Below are 14,573 nucleotides of genomic sequence, written 5' to 3'. Positions count from 1 at the left end.
AAAGCGGGTGGTGAGAAAGCCAGAGCTGCACTGATGGGGCTTAGGGCTTTGTCTCCGTGGGGACCACGGGGGCACCGGGAAGAGTTTGGGGCTGTAGACCCTGGCTGGGCTCCAGGGAGCAGGACCCACGTTCTCACAGCAGATCAGATGGAATTCATTTCATAGCGTTTAATGAAGTTTGTAGGAAATTCGAAATGAAGACAGTAAAAAGAGCCATCGATGTAGCTGTGACTGCACACCCCCCCCGTGAGCTCCAGTCTGCTGCGCCGGGCAGGGCTCGGTCCCTTGGCTGCTTGGGGTTTTTGCCTCGTCATGGGGCACCAGAGTGTGTTTGTCCGCTGCCGGTTTGCATGATGCAGCCACTAACCTCCGGAACGGAGCGCTGGAGTGCGCCTTAACACGCCGGCCAGGTTTGCTGAGAGGTCTTGTGAATTTAATGAGTGTTGCATAACCCGGAGTGGTTCTATTTTGGTGGAAGTGGTGTTCTCTGCATGAACTCGTGCCTGCAGAAGTGATGCTCTTTGGTGCATGATGCTACAAAGTCGAGGGAGAGCTGAAGGCAGCAGCTTTAAAAACAACCCCTAAAGCCTTTGCGCTGTCTGCTGGACGTCTTGATTTTCCTTCCCTGTTGTGTTCAAGGGAGCAGAACTTTAGTCTCAGATCCGAGCAAGGAAGAAAAGCCCCTGCTGAGGGTCTGGCACAGGTAAAGTGTTGATGGAGCTGCAGGTTCCTGGTTCGGGGCAGCACATCAGCCCTTTGACAGATACTTGGTGTCTGTAAGTTGCCCTAAGTTTGCGCAGGACTTTAATAATGTTCCGTTTCTTCCATCCTTTCAGTGCTTCACAGGCTCACGGTTGGGTTTATTTTTAAGAGAAGCTCTGAATGATGGAGCTTGTTTGGTCGACACGTTCCCAGGGCCGGTGGGGCCCATGGTGACCGTGTGACATCGGGGCTGGTGATGGAGCCAAAACCGCAGGGACAGCGCGTTGGCTTTGCCATCCCCACACTGTACCAACGTTGTCTGTCTGTCTGTCTGTCTGTCCATCCACTGCTCAGCTCAAACCAGCTCCAGGGAGCTGTGGAATGGCAGCAAAGCCCTGCATTGCACAGCTGGTGTGGGGCTGGAGCCGGGGGTGAAATGGGGAACACGGGTTCAAACCAGACATGGTGCAGGGAGGGTGTTGATGTCGAGCCGTGAACGGGAGCGTTCACAGAGCCAAAGGGATCCAGAGCCTTGTTATAGTCCACATTTTTGTAGAATCACAGACCGGTTTGGGTTGGAAGGACCTTTAAAGGTCAGCTAGATTTCAGTTCCGCTGAAGCGATGGGGCCATGGGCCGTGCAGCCCCTGGCGCGCCAGTCGCCCTCCTGCTGCGATAACCGCTCACCGCTCCGAGCTCTTCTATTTTTACCCATCACCAGAACTTGGCCGACACATCCCCCGTGCGGACTGGGAACCTCGGACCTCACAGCATCCCCCGTCCGCCCAGCAGGTGCTTTTCTGGGCGCGGGGCAGGGTGAGGTGCTGCGGAACAGCTTTGCTGCTGAGGGTCGGGAGCTGAAAGCTCTGTAGCCAGGTTAAGCACAGCGCTTGTCCTAAAAGCACCAGCTCCTCTACGTGCTGCTAAAATAGGTCTGAGCCTGTGCGGCAGCTCCCCGGGGACCATGGCAACGGTGATGCTGCACATTCACTGCCTGATGGAAGGCGCATGTATCTTTTATAAACCAGGCCTGCAAACTCCTGCATTTTTAGTTTTTTTTTCTAATTTTGACTTTGCAGCTTAAAGTTAAGAAACATTGGGTGTCAAACTGTTCGTGCGGTTTGAATTTAATCCCTTATCTGTCTCTTGGGTTTATTTCAGCTTCTCTTTTTTGTTGTTGCCATTGTGAACTGCCCCGGATTCTTCTGGAGAGTTGTTTTATGCCTTTTAATGTCAGGAGGCAGCGGAGCCGATAACCAAACGTGTCAGACGTTATCAACCTGTCCACGCGACTGAGCCTTCATGGTGCTGCTTGGGTGGAATTAAAGCTAAGATTGGGAGTTATGTGTAAGAGCAGAGTCCTAAGATGTGAGGACGGGTTGCCGGGGAGGCCATGGGGTTCCCTCCGTGCACTGTTGAGCCGTGTGGTTCGGATTCGCTGCCGCATCCCCTTCCCTTTGCTCTTCAAGCTGCATTTCAACACCGAGACTTTCAAAACCCCCGTTTTTCCAAGCTGTCCTTACAGAATAGTCTGGTTGTAGAATGAATTTCTCTCGGGGTTTTGTAGCTTGCGGGGGTTTTGATTTGCGCTCAGCTGTTCAGGAGGGGCCGTCTCGTGTGTCTCGGTGACGCTGCCGCCTTGAGTCCTGCGGTGCTGGCAGAGCAGAGCTCGAGCCGTATCCCGCTGGGCTCTGCACCCTGGAGCTTTGGAATTACTCCCCCAAACCCGGTGCTCGGCTCCCGTGTCCGCCTGTTCTGTGTCCGCCTGTCCTGTGTCTGCCTGTCCCGTGTCCACCTGTCCCGCGTCCACTGTCCCGCGTCCGCCAGTCCCGCGTCCCTGGCCCCGCTGGTGCCGAGCTGGCTCCGCAGCCCGTTGGCACCGTCACCGCCTGTATCACCACCCATAGTTCTCAATGTGACAGCTCCAAGTCCCTCCTGTGTAAATAAGGTACATTTAAAAGCACGAATGCCATCCCTGCTTAATTACAGTGTTTGCTTTTCCGTTACAGCCGCAACGAAGCCCTTGCTCTAAAGATTCTCTTCTCCCGACCGGTTTCCATTATGCTGGTGTCATTAGAATGTTCGGTCGGTTTGGGGTTTCCGGAGTAACCTTTCAGTTGTCTGAAGTCCTGAGTTCTCCCGCGGGCCCCCAGGCTGGGTTTATGTAAGCTGAGCTCATCGGGGACTGTGGAGCGACCTGCACCCGGCCCCGGTGAAACCGCCACCACAAACCCGGTCCTGGCCAAGCGCCGCATCACAGCACCGGTGCTTTAATCCCATCACATCGCAGCCTGGTCGTTCATTAAGACCTGTTACTTAGCCCAGGTAGGTGTGTGAGAGCAATGAAAGCCAACAGTGGCACCAGCCCCTTCTCGTGCCAGAACTAAACATATTTAGGCAGCAGTGAGAGAACTTGGGGATTATCTGCTTTTCCCCTCGATTTCCCCACTTGTGTGGTTGTGTTTGATGCTTTGTTTGAGGTGTCAGTCCCGTCCGTAATTAAAAGGTGAGCCGAGCTTTGCAGAGCCGTAGCTCGCAGATGCGGGGTGTTTAACGGCCTGTATATTGATGAATCTCTTTGGAGCTCTGAACGTGTTATTCTAAGCATCCTCTGAAGTGACTCCACGTGCCCATCCCTTCCCAGTTGGTTCTGTGTGAGCTTGGTGCTGGCTTTGCTCCGGCGCCACTCTAGCGCAGCAACTCCCATCCTGACCGGGACCCCTGGCGCTGCCCAACTTGTGCGCTCTTTGTTGTAAATTCTGCTCATCCTTGACGCTCTGGTTTTCAGTAAGAGCTGGGAAAGAAACAAATGCACTCATGTTTGTAAATTCTGCTGGATTAGGAGCATCGAAGCCATTTCCTTTGTGATGTTCTTTAGCTTTCGGGGATATCTCAGTTTCAAGCCTCAGCTGCCCTTGCTGATGTTGCTCCTTCATTCCTTGTGTATCCTTCAATTGACTTTGCCACTGTGAAGTACCCTGCAATGACCGGATACAGTATTATTTTGAGTGCTTTTTAATACTGCTTTTGGCTCATCACTCAGATATTTAATGTATTTTATGTAAAGTCTAAAGTAAGTGGGATTTATCTGTCCTACAAACGCAAGACGGTGGTTGAGCGTCGTATGGCTCTGCACCTTTTGAACACCAGCGTTGTCCTGTGGAGCTACAGAAGCCAAAATACTGAATATTCGGGTTCAGCTTTTTATCCTCCAGCCCGGTTCTTTGGCCCATGGGCAGAAACGCACCGTGAGCCAACAGGTCCTGTTGGGCTTGGGGCTGCGTGCGATTCCGCCCATTGTACACAGCTCGTGTGCGATGAACATACAGGCAAGGCAGTGCTTAAATCGCAGGTTTATACCCCTTGGCTTTTGTAGGCTGAGCGTATCCTTGGTGGTTGCGATCAGCTTGATCACTGTTATTGGTAATGATGCTTAATTAGAGCTGGCGTTAGTGGGGGGCGCCGGCGAGGAGCAGCACATCATCCTGGGAGTGACGTTGCCGTAGAAACCGGAGCGAGGGACGGCGCAGGAACACTTGTACCGGATTAAAAACCAAATGCAAAGGCATTAGCAGCGATAAGTGATAGCTTGGGAGAGGAACGAAAATAGCAGCGCTGGGCTGATTCATGTGGTGATGTGGGAGATGGTGGTTGGGCCCGGAATGGTGACGGTGACACCGCCATTCTGCACCGGGAGGGCCCGGGGAAATGGATCTAAGCAACCGGGATAAATGGCTATGGATGTGGTTAATGTTGGGGCTGAAATATGTGCTGGGTGTGCTCGGTGCCCATGGGGGTTTGTCTGTGCCAGCTGTACCAGTAATAAAGGTGGGATATGATGATGATGATGCTGGGAGATGTGGACAGGGAAAACAGAACCGTCCTCCCTGGGAACGGCTCCCGTGTCGCTGCGAGGTGCTCTGGGCGGGTGAATCTCCATGTCCAGGGGCTGGGCCAGGGCCTGACCGTCAACCCTTTCAACTATTGCTCTGCTACGCTCTGCCGCCTGGTCAGCAGGAGGTGGGGAGCCAGAGGGATGGGGAGCGCCAGGTCTGGTACCCAGGGAGTGGGGAATCCCCCTTGGGCTGACTGGAGGGGAAATGGGTTGGGATCAACTCATCCTCCAGCCCACTTCTACTGCAGCACAGGCCTGGCCTGCTGGGTCAAAATCTGTCCAAATGGTGTTTTCTGAGCATCCTCCAGGTTCCAGTGTAAGTTGGGGAATGAGCTATTAGAGAGCAGTGTAGGGAAAGGGAGCTGGGGGTCCTGGGCACAGCAGGGTGAGCATGAGCCAGCACTGGGCCCTTGTGGCCAGGAAGCCAATGGGACCTGGGGTGGGTTAGAAGGGGGTGGTCAGTAGGTCAGAGAGGTTCTCCTGCCCCTCTGCTCTGCCCTGGGGAGACCACAGCTGGAATATTGTGTCCAGTTGTGGCCCCTCACCTCCAGAAGGACAGGGAACTGCTGGAGAGAGTCCAGCGCAGCCACCAAGATGCTGGAGGGAGTGGAGCATCTCCCGTGTGAGGAAAGGCTGAGGGAGCTGGGGCTCTGGAGCTGGAGAAGAGGAGACTGAGGGGGGACTCATTCCTGGGGATCAATATGGAAAGGGGCAGTGTCAGGAGGATGGAGCCAGGCTCTTCTGGGTGACACCCAGTGACAGGACAAGGGGCAATGGGTGCAAACTGGAACACAGGAGGTTCCACTGAAAGAGGAGAAGCAACTTGTTGGGGGTGAGGGTGTCAGAGCCTGGCCCAGGCTGCCCAGGGAGGTTGTGGAGTCTCCTTCTCTGCAGACATTCAAACCCGCCTGGACCCCTTCCTGTGGAACCTCAGCTGGGTGTTCCTGCTCCGGGGGGATTGCACTGGATGAGCTTTCCAGGGCCCTTCAGCCTCTGACACTCTGGGATTCTGTGATTCCCACCCTTCCCCGCTCATCTTCATCAACTCGTTTCTCTCACAGTTCTCTAGAAATCGGATGGTTAATGAGAGCCCGCAGGAGCAGCGCTGGGCCATGCGGGTCCTGCCTCGTGAGCGGCCGTTTCTGGTCGTGCAGAAAGCTGAACACGACAGCCAAGGTGCAGCTTCAGAGGCTGAATATTGATAAATGTGAAGACAAAGGCGCATTTGGCAGGGGGTGGAGGCTGGGGCACCGAAACCAAAGCCGCAGTCTGGAGCAACGCGCCACGGGCTCAGGAACTCTTCAAATCATTGGGTGAACTCCACGTTACCTCCATTAACGTCTTGAGAGATTAAATATTAAATTACTTTAGAGACTTTTTTTCATAGCTAAACATTCTCCTGCTTCTGCGTCTCCCAGGTATTGAATATAGTTCATTTCCTACATTAAGGAAATGATTAAATCAGGTCGTTAGTGGCTGTGTGTTGGTGCTGTGAGTCAGGCGTTGCTGCCGGTGATACTGGGATCTGAAGCACCAGCCCCTAAATCAATGAGGGTTTTCTATTGTTATAGGAGCTGTTTGCTTTAAAACAAGAAGGAAAACTCAAATCGCAGCCCCCGGGGTGGTTACAGGCAGCTCGGTAAACTCCCCTTGCTCCCGAAGTGATGGGCTGAGATTTGCTACGGAAACCTTGGTTCGGAATTGCCTGTGTGATGGAGGAATCACGGTAATGGCGTGGGACTGGGTGATTTCAGGCTCTGCGCTGATTTGGGGAGCGGGTGAATCACTTTAGCGTGAACACGTGTGGGCAAACACGAGTCCTACGGCTGCTGTGAGGATGCGAGCCCGGAGCCGAGGCCCCATTTCCACCAACAGCGCACCCGGGGGTATCTTACAGTGCAGAAAAACTGCCTTATGAGGCCTTTTGAGAAGTGAAGCTTGTGGGTGGAACTATTCTGGTTAATTAGAGCCTGCCGTGAAAGATTCAGATAACTTACAGTTCCTGAGTCATTGTTTTTAAATATAGCGGCGCCTTAAATGCAGAGCTTGAATACAGGCAGCTAAAAGTGTGGATGGCAGCGTTTCGAGCAGCAGGTTCAATTCAGGGGGTGTAGTGTGGCTTGGTGTAAAAATACATTTGTTCTCCGTTAAACGGTAGCGGGGAGTCCTCGCTGCACCGGCTGTGAGCGCAGCGCTTCCCCCGGGCTGGAGCTGGTGCTGCCTGGGCGCTGCTGTCGCAACCCTGGAACGTGGGCTTTAGTCCGGGATTAATCTACAGAGGGCACCTCTGGGGTTTGTGCTGCCAGGTACTGGTGGGTCCCAGTTCAACCAGGGAAATGATGCGCAAATCAAGGATCACGGGTGGAAAAGCCTTGTCGAGGGTGGCGGAAGTGGAGTTTTCACAGGATGGCTGAGCAGGGCACTTAATATGTGTTGAGACTGGTTTTAAATAGATAACACAGACCGGGGAGTGCTAGGTGTAAATTAAGTGCGATAGGAAAAAATGCAGCTCTGAAATATGGTGAGACATGTTTGCATTTAAAATAAATTAAAAATCAAGTTTAGAGTATCTAAGCCACAGAGCCTCCCTAAGCTGCCCCTTTCCATCCCGATGCGGTTTGTGAGCGGTGAAATCCCCATCACAGCAACGCTTGCGATCGCTCTCGACTCCTGAAGAACATATTGGGACTCCGAGGACAAAGCCCTTGTGCTCAAAGAGGTCACGGCGCCGCCGCTCGGGGGTCGCGCTGGGTTTTGTTGTAGGGGAGGCGAACTGCTGAGTTCCCAAGGGCTCTCAAAGCTGTTCATCAGCGGGAATTAACCCTTGTTCATCAGCGGGAATTAACCCTTGTTCATCAGCGGGAATTAACCCTTAGAGACGCACGGCTCGCGATGGGGTTTGACACAGGAAAAGGGACGTTTCCTGAGCTGTGTGATAACGCCGCTCACGGGGAGGTTTCGCTGCGATGATTAAACCCTGATTTGCATCTAATGAGGGGTGGGTGTTGGGTACAGCGGCGCATCCCTTCCAATCCTAACAGTCTGTGCTTCCTCTGGATTGATTCTTTTTTAATCTAAAAGGAGGAGACCTGCGGGTTTGGAACCAGCGGCCGCCGGCAAAGGGAGGCGCGGGGGGGCGGGAGGAGGGGTTTTGGCGGCGAATCCCGGGGGTTTGGTGTCGTCAGCGCTGCGAGCGCGGCGGCTGAGGGCCGGGATGTCTGTGTCCAAGCAGCAGCCGGCGCCGCCGCGCGAGTACGGCGAATACAGCCCGCTGTGCCCCTCCAGCAGCGAGAGCTGCGCCGGAGCCTTCCGCTGCATGGACACCGCCAAGGAGCTGCGCCCCGCCGGCTTCGAGTGGCACAGGACCGAGGGCAAGCTCAGCGAGATCGGCCTCAACGTCAGCCCCATCAAGGACGGGCTCGTCAAGAATGCCGGCTTCACGGATGAGGACAAGCTGTGCTTCTTCGAAGGGAAACTGGACAAGGAGCTGAAAATAGCGCAGAAGGACAAAAGAGAGATCGAGGCGCAAGGCAAGAAATACCAGGCGGCCGCGGGTCACCTTGAGAGCTGGTCCTTGATCTCGGAAGCGTTTCCTGCCGCGGAGGGGAACTTCGCGAACCCTAAAACGACCGATTTTCACGTGGGACAGGCAGGAGCTGAAAAACCCGGTAAGAATGAAGGCATCACCGATCAGGAGAAGGCAGCCGGGAAGGCTGGGATGGAGCCGAGCAGCCAGGCAGCGCCCAGCCTGCCCCATCTGGCCGTGTCGGAGAGCGAGCCCAGCAAGTGCGTGAAGGAGCAAGAAATCAGCATCTGGAACCCCAATTTCCACCCCATCCTGCCGAACGGTTCGGGGTCTAAAGAAGCAACCGTGAAAAAAGATGGAGCCCCCGGCTGTTGTGTGGTCGGGGTGGTTAATGACAACTATGTGCAGAGTGGATTTTCCTCCTCGCCGTCCAAGCCGGAACCCCCGACGACCACCGTCGAGCTTGCACAGGATGACTCCAAAAGCAGCGACTTTGCCAGCGTAGCCGAGATGGAGGAAGAGCTGGAGGACAAGCTGGGCTGTGCTGCTGATGGCGGGTTCCTCGACAGGGCTGCCCAGCAGAGGAAGGCGATGAGACGCGCCATGTCCGAGTGCTCGCACCTGTCCGTGCCGCTCGCCCTCAACCTGGCCGATAAATACCCCGAGCCGGTGCTCCGGGAAGATGTGGCCACGGGTTTGCTGTCCCCCAGCAGCAGCCTGACCCAGAGCTCCAGCCCCACGGCCCGCAAACCCGCGGCTCCCATGAAGAGGTCAATGACGGTGGCAGAAGAACAAGCATCCGTGTGCGGCCCCGGTACCCGGCAGAGCCCCCTGGGGACGGAGCATCGGGCGCTCCCGGCAGAGGAACCGGCGGCCAAGAAGAGAGAGGAGCGGAACGGCGGCAAGAAGGAGCTGGGCAGCCCGAGCCTGTATCACAGCAAGCTGGAGCAAATCCCCGAAATCAGCAGCCGGGACAAAGAGAGGGAGGAGGCGGCCGCGGTGAAGGGGGGGAAGAGAAGCGGCACCGATGGAGCCGCTGGGCTTGAGGCTCCGAAAAGCAAATGCACCGAGATGGAACCCGGCAAAACCGCTGTGGCGCAAAGCAAAACAATTGAGGTCAGCGGCGCGCGGAGCTCTGCGGCTCCCAAGCAGGGGGATCTGCCACCCGCTGGTATGTTGGTGATTTTTAGCTTGATCCCTGGGGGCTGAACGCATGGGAGCAATGAGTGACCCCCGGGCTGGGGGCGGGGGGCTCGGCACGCCTGGGAATACCCACAGGGCTCAGGGTCCGGCGCTCGGAACAAAGGATGTGGGCTCGGGTAGCTGAAAATGCAGGACCAATGTCAAAACTCTAATTGCCCGGCCGGTGGCCCAGTGTCTGCTGCAGCTCCGGCGTGAGCTGCGTGCTGGGGTCCTAAACTGATGGATGTGAAAACCTGCGTTCTGCCCGCTGCTCGTGGGTCTGTTGGGTGTCTCGCCGCTCCCCCTGCGTGCAGCGGTACCCGCGGGTCCGCGAGCGCTGGCGTTAGAGCGAGGGCGTCGGCAAACTTAAAACCTTTCAATCCGTATCAGAAGGATCTGAGGGTTGTGCTTTTCTGCGGCGCTTTCAGCACCTTTTGGTATTTCTGTGCGACAGCAGGTAGCAGGGTTTATGTAGTTAATGTAGTTTATGTAGTTAAGCTCTTCCTAACTGTTTCAGGGCTGAAATTGGGGGTGGAATTTCCCATTTCTTTCCGTGAGCTCTCTCCCGAGCCCTGGTTGCGGCAGAGCTTTTCCCATTGCCCAGCGTCAATAGTGGCTTGTTGTATTTGGTGCCATTCTGTTGTTTCGGCGGTGCTGTGATGGATGAGGTCACTCTTCCCGGGTTTAAATCTGTGAGAAGAGTCGTTCATCTTTGTTCCCCGGCCTGGAACAACATCTCTGTGCCTCTCGCCAGCTTCAGCCGCCAGCAAACCCGCTTGTGTGCCTGTTTTTCGGGTGCGCTGGTCCGTGTGCTTTGTCCGCCACGCGCGTCCAGGAGAGCTTTGCACGGCAAGAGGACGCGGAGTGTGTCGGGGAATAAAGATGAAAGACTCGTGTGAGAATTTTGCACCGGAGGGCTGGTTTTGTGGGCAGGCGGTGTGCTGAACGACCCGGGGACGCAGGGAAACCCGACGCCGTGGGAGCCCGGCGGGAGAGCGGGACGAGGTGCAGCAGGTCGGCTCCTGAGCCTCGGCCGGGCCCAGAGCCCAGCTCTGCACAGGGGTGGGAGAGCCAGGAAGGGCCCTGGCCCCGGGATAACCACTGATCTGCCTCTGGGATAACCACCGATCTGGCCCCGGGATAACCACTGATCTGATCCCGGGATAACCACTGATCTGCCTCTGGGATAACCACTGATCTGGCCCCGGGATAACCACTGATCTGATCCCGGGATAACCACTGATCTGGCCCCGGGATAACCACGGATCTGGCCCCGGGATAACCACTGATCTGATCCCGGGATACCCACTGATCTGGCCCCGGGATAACCATTGATCTGGCCCTGGGATAACCATAGATCTGTTCCAGTCCCCGGGATAACCACCGATCTGTCCCCAGGATAACCGCAGATCTGTCCCTGTCCCCAGGATAACCACAGGTCTGTCCCTGTCCCCAGGATAACCGCGGATCTGTCCCTGTCCCCAGGATAACCACAGGTCTGTCCCTGTCCCTGGGATAACTGCGGATCTGTCACTGTGCCTGCCGGGCTGAGATAACCAGGGTCAGGGACATCCTGTGAATAAGCACGGATCTGTCCCTGTCCATGGGATAACTGTGGATCTGTCCCTGTCCATGGGATAACCGTGGGTTTGTCCCCATCCCCGCTGAGCTGGTATAACTGGGGATCTGTCCCTGGGATAACCATGGATCTGTCCCTGTGATAACCGCAGATCTGTCCCTATCCCTGGGATAACCATGGATCTGTCCTTGTGATAACCGCAGATCTGTCCCTATCCCTGGGATAACCATGGATCTGTCCCTGTCCCTGGGATAACCATGGATCTGTCCCTGTCCCTGCGATAACTGTGGATCTGTCCCTGTCCCTGGGGTAACTGTGGATCTGTCCCTGTCCCCGCAGGGCTGGGTAAGGGCGGATGGGGCGTGCTGGGGCTCTGCGGTGTGCTGGTGACACCCGATGGTCAGGCAGCCGCTCGTCCCTGGCTCTGTCACCCCCCTCCTCAGATCCCGTCCCCTAATTCCAGCTTTGCTGCTCCCAGAATCACAGCATCACACACTGGTTGGGGCTGGAGGGATCTCTGGAGGGGATCTTGTGCAACCCACCTGCCAAAGCAGGGTCACCTGGGGCAGATCATGATGGCTCTAAGATTGATAATTTCTCTAAGCTTGTTCAACGTCCAAGACTCATGGTCAGAGACCTGCAGAAGGAGGTTTGGGCAACACAAAGCAGCCTGTCTCCTCTTCCTCCCTGCCCGTGATCTCAGCGCTCCTTGTTCCTCACGGTCTGCTTGGCACACAGATTCTAAATGGCTCGGGCAGCGCGAGCCGAAGCCGTGTGGGGTTTGGTGGCGCGTCAGGGGTTGCGGACACAGGTCCTTTGTGGCCTCGCAGGGACATCGGGTCCTTTTGCGCAGGGTGGAGCCACCATCCTGGTGATGGTCACCAGAGCGAGGGGACAGCGGGGACGGGTTTGCTTGGACAGGGTTTGTGCAGCTGCGTCCTTACCTGGGCTCGGTTTTAAACACCCGGCAGCCACCAGACTCAGGGACTCACAGAATGGTTCTGGTTGGAAAAGACCTCCAAGGTCACTGAGTCCAAGTGTCACCCAATCCTGCCACAGCCACCGCTCAGCTGTGTCCCCGAGCGCCTCACCTTGAACGTGATGTGAGTAAAAGTGATGTTGGCAACAAAAGTGGACCAGGAAAATGCTGCCTTTGCGCACACCTTTCGCGTCTCAGAATTTGGGGGTGGTGGGGCTCGACGTCCGCGCTGCGACTCAAGTTTATTTGTAACAAAGCCAATTAGCCGGGAGGTTCATATTTCGGATAACGAGCAAACCAGGGTTGGGTAGGGTGGTAAATTCTGTCGAGCTGAAGAGGCAACGGTTCCAAAACACAGGAACGTGGATCTCACGATCAGCGCAAGCTGTGGAAGCTCGGCGGAGCGACGCGTTTCCCTGGGGCCAGCACCAGCCATGAAGGGTCCTGGGGAGCGGGCGCTCGCTCCTCTGCTCGGGAGCCTGCTCGCAGACGGCTCATCCGCATTGCCAGCCTTTCCTAAAGCATTCGGCTTTAAACCTCTGTGCTCTCACTGTTTTAAACGCTCATTCATCATCCTTACAGCCATGGGAACTGGTACGGTGATAATTGAGTTGGCTGAGAGCTCATGGGCTTTGCTGGGTAAAAATAGATAGATCTCGGAACACCTTTTAAAATTGGTTTTCCGAAACGAGCAGCTGATTGGGTTCGGTTTGGTTTGTTGCGTTGCATACAATGCGTCGGAAAGAAATCACCTCCAGGTTTATTCTCCCCCAGCAGCAGATGCAATTACCCGTTTTCTTCGCTTTGTGTGTGTGTAGCTTGGAAAGAAATCTCGGAATGCAGGAGAAAACGGAGCAAAACTCCTCAGATGTCTCTGAAGCGCTTTCAGACTTTCTGTGATGGGTTTTGCTTCCTCCCCCGTTAAGAAGCAGAGGGGCGGTGGTAATAGAAACAAGGGAGCGAGCAGTCTGGCTGTGGGGACGGAACCGGTTCCAAAATTGTCCTCTGCGGTTTATTGAGGGGTAAATCACCCCTTTGTCTCCGTCTCACCTCCCGTTCAGCCCCAGCACCCGCCGCACACATCGCCTGCCAGTCCAAAAGCACCAGCTATTTTATTCTGATAGAAATAGTTTTTCCTTCTCTTTTTTAATCCCTCTATATTTCTGTTATTACATTCTAATATTCTATGCTTATTTCTGTTCGTTCTGCGCTGAGCGCCTACGTTTGGGGCCCCAACTTTTATCACCTGCGCCTCTTCATCCTCAAAATAATTGAAAGAATTGGCCGAGCTGCCTGGAGTCCTTTGGCCGGCGTCTCACAGCTTCAGCCGAAGGCAGAATCCCTGGCTCCTCCGCAGGCTGCCTTGGGCCTTGTTTGCTAAACATCTGCTCCTGAGGTTGGTTTTGCAGCTGGAATCGTATGTAAGAGGTTGATTTCTCGCAGGGTGTTGCTTTGGCGCACACTGAACTGCGCCGTAGGGGCCGTCCCAAGGGTGGCCCTGTCCCCATCCTGCCGTGCCCACCGCGGCTGTTTCAAGAGGGAGATCCCGGCCACGGATCCGTCCCCGTGAGCTGCGCAACTTGCTCTGCTCCCTCGTTCCTGCAGATTCTCACCAGAACAAGCGGTCGCGTTGTTTCCTGCGCCAAACAATAGGTTTAATTCATGTTCACGTTGGACAGAAGCCGTTGTTTGATTTCCTGCGCGTATTTAACGTGTCGCCTCCAGCGGTACCGCTGGTAAGCGCTGTCGCTCGCCTTCCCCTTGCACCTCGCCTCGTTTTCTTCGCATTTCCCCCAGCTTTAAGTATTTTCTGCTCTGAAACAGCCAGAATTGAGGTCCCGCTGGCCCCGCTTGGCTGGACCGTCACCCCCCCGATGCTCAGCAGCATCGGGAAAATCACCACGGTTTGCTGACTTATTTCCTTCCAAATCCATAAGCAAGGGGTGTGCGATTCAACGCAACTTCTGCATGTCCTGCAGGGTGGTTTTATGAGCAGAGCACTTTGTGGTTTAGATAAATACGGAACACAACCCTCCCAGGTGAGCGCAGATTGAAGTTAATGCCGGGATTAGGAAGCATTGGCCCCGCTGCCTGGTCAGGACTCATGACCCTGTTGGGGGACGCCGGTGGTTTGGGTGCTGGCTCCTTGGCAGTGGAATTGTGGTTTTAATGAGGAAGGAAGGATGGGGCTGCATGGGGAGGAAATGGAGAGCAGCGCTGATATGGACTGGGGTCCAGGAAACTCCTGGTGTGGGCACATTCAACCCTAACTGGAAAATACACATCATCCCTCGGGGATGGAGTTTAAAGGTGATGCTGCAGTTGTTAGGTACATCAGGTGGGTTCCCCGGCCTGTAACACACGCTGTGCTTGCTCAAAATTGCAAAAGCTGCCGGCTGTTTGAGGGAGAATACCCTGAAAGCAGGGTTTGCCATGGATACATGAGCTTTCCTGTGCATGGGAGATGGGGAGGACGTGGAGGTGTCACCAGTTGGTTGGTGGGACGTGCGTGGACAGTCCCTGGGGATTCCTAAGGCTAAAGGATGGGAACCTTCAAGGTACAATGGAGAGGAGAAATATGTATACATTGTCATGCTTTGAGTGCAAGGGTGGGATGTGTCGGCCCATGGAAGGGTTAGAAAGACCCCTCCGGCTTCTCTGCGCCGCCTTGGCACCCAGTGACACGTGAGGAGTTGACGTGGGGCCAGTTG

General features: G+C 55.3%; 1 protein-coding gene across 7 annotated transcripts in view; it reads left to right on the top strand.

Moving 5' to 3' along the window:
• The window catches only part of MAP4 (microtubule associated protein 4), a 144,931-nt gene that overhangs the window by 99,351 nt on the left and 31,007 nt on the right, over positions 1-14,573 (top strand). The window lies entirely within an intron of this gene.

Source organism: Patagioenas fasciata, chromosome 2 (genome assembly GCF_037038585.1).
Source record: "Patagioenas fasciata isolate bPatFas1 chromosome 2, bPatFas1.hap1, whole genome shotgun sequence".
Lineage (NCBI taxonomy): Eukaryota > Metazoa > Chordata > Aves > Columbiformes > Columbidae > Patagioenas > Patagioenas fasciata.
Note: the sequence above shows the minus strand (reverse complement) of the source record. Positions and strands in the feature narration are given on the sequence as shown.